Source organism: Myotis davidii, unplaced genomic scaffold (genome assembly GCF_000327345.1).
Source record: "Myotis davidii unplaced genomic scaffold, ASM32734v1 scaffold265, whole genome shotgun sequence".
NCBI lineage: Eukaryota > Metazoa > Chordata > Mammalia > Chiroptera > Vespertilionidae > Myotis > Myotis davidii.
This window is the reverse complement of record NW_006296627.1, coordinates 3,527,758-3,529,887: the sequence shown is the minus strand read 5'-3', so window position 1 is coordinate 3,529,887 and position 2,130 is coordinate 3,527,758.

Below are 2,130 nucleotides of genomic sequence, written 5' to 3'. Positions count from 1 at the left end.
TTATTTCATCCAAGTCTTAGGATGCTCTATGCAGAAACCAAAGCCGGCATCGTGGAGCAGAAGCGGAGGCTCAGAGGGTTAGGTGCCCAGCCTCAAGGCACACGGATAAGAAGGCGAAGCTAGGACTCAAACCCAGGCCAGTTGGATCCACCAGAGAGCAGTAGCCATCCAGGGTTAAACCAAGCCAGGCTCAGGGATCTGAGAGGCTGGACAAGGGAAAGGGCAGCGGGGACGGCTGGAGCCAACAGGGCAGGCCATGTGGGGCTGGAGACACTGCTCTGATTAGTCCCACGAGCCGGCCTTGTCTCCACAGCCAGGCCATGGAGTCCTGGAGAGCCGGCCCATGCCCCGGCCTTGACGTACTGCCACCCTTGCCCACCTTGCCCGGGACTGGACACACTCACTGGCTGACATCCACCCTATCACTCTTCTTCCTCACATGTCCACGACAACCTGCCTGCAGGGGGCAGGGAGGGGTGGAGAGCTCTGTCACCTGGGGACCAGGAGGCAGCTGAGGGGAGGCAAAGCTGTGCTCTGGGCCAGAGGCAAGACCTGCAGGTAGAGTGGATTGAACACACAGACCTGGATCCAGTTTAGCCTCAGGCTCTGCCTTCCTCGAGGTCCTTGGGCAAGCCTCCTGCCTCGCTGAAGCTCAGCCTCCTTGTGTGGAGAATGGGTAGACCGATCCCCACTCCCAGGGTGGCTACGAGAGCTAAACAGCCAGCACTGGGAAACTGTTTGAACAGAAAGGAGCTATTTAAATGCCCGCTGGTACGGAGGCAGGGCTGACACTTGTTAAGCACCAGCTTAACCAGTACATTAAGAGACCAATAATATTGATTAGCTCACCTAGGAGATGGGACTCAAGGAGGACAAACACCTGCCCAGGTATTGCAGCTAGAAAGTGGTGGAGCTAGGATTTGAACCCAGGTTCCCCTAAGCCCATTGTATTCCCACTGCAGGGGGGCCTCCAGGTAGGAGGGCAGTGCCTGTCCAGAGGCAGCGTGTGTCCTTCCAGGTGGAGTCAGTCTCAGACCTTAGCCTTGTTACCCTGAGGCACTAATCACAAAGGCCCCAACCCTTGAACCTTCAGGCCTGGCCTCCTCCTTCTGGTCCCCTCCGGCTGGTCTTCCCAGCTCAGCTCGGGGCCTCAGGGGAGGTTTCTAGCCCTGATGATGCCATTAGAAATCCACTGGGGTCACTGCCCACCTGAGGGCCAGTCAGCCAGCAAGCCCCTGGTGGGAAGAGGGGCTGGCGCCAGAGCCCAGCTGGGGCCTGGCTGGGGTGGGAACCCCAGGAGAGGGTAAGGCATCAGCTCATTAGTTGGAAAAACAATGGGGTATGATGTCTAGGCCTCCTTCTCCTAGGCTCTGGAGCAGAGATACCTCCTCATCCTCCTCCCCAACTAAGGCCAGGATTATGGGGAAGGCACATCAACCCTTCCCCACAACACCCACTGTCCACCTCTCTGAAATCCACCTTCCAATTGCCTAGCACCAGATAGGGGGCAGGAAGTGGGGTGAAGAGGAGCACAGATCAGGGTCCTGGGTACTTACTCCAGCAGGGATCCTCCTCCCACAATGTTCCTGGCTGTACCTGGGCCATCCATTCCAGGCTCCCCCTCCCCCAGCTGGGCCTAGGATCTCTGGGCTAAGACTGAGCCTCCTGCACCTGCACACACCTGCCAAAGTCGGTGCTTGTCCAAATCCACAGAGGGTCCTGGCCAGGCAGGGCTGGGGGAGGGGCCCACGACTCCCTCCTTCCAGCACCAAGGTTGTCGGCTGCCCTGAGACACTGGGACCCGCGGGACACCCAGCCTTCTCCCATCTTTACGGCAGGCTTCGGACTGGGCACAGGCTAGCCTGCCTGCCTCCTCTGAGATCTCAACCCGACCCCAGGCCACAGAGTGGGGGAGAAGGCAGCCTCCGCGCCTCCTCCTCCGATTTCAGCTCAGAATCTCCCAGCCTAGGACATGGAATGGCGGAGGGTGCCGGCGGCAACATGGCTATGCAGCGGCTGTAAGTCTGGACTTGAGGCCGAGGGGGTCCTGGGTGCTCTTTCCAGGGAAGAGACCCCATCCCCAGGCCGCCCTCTCATTTCCGGAGGAGGTCCGGTGTGTGTGAGCTGGGG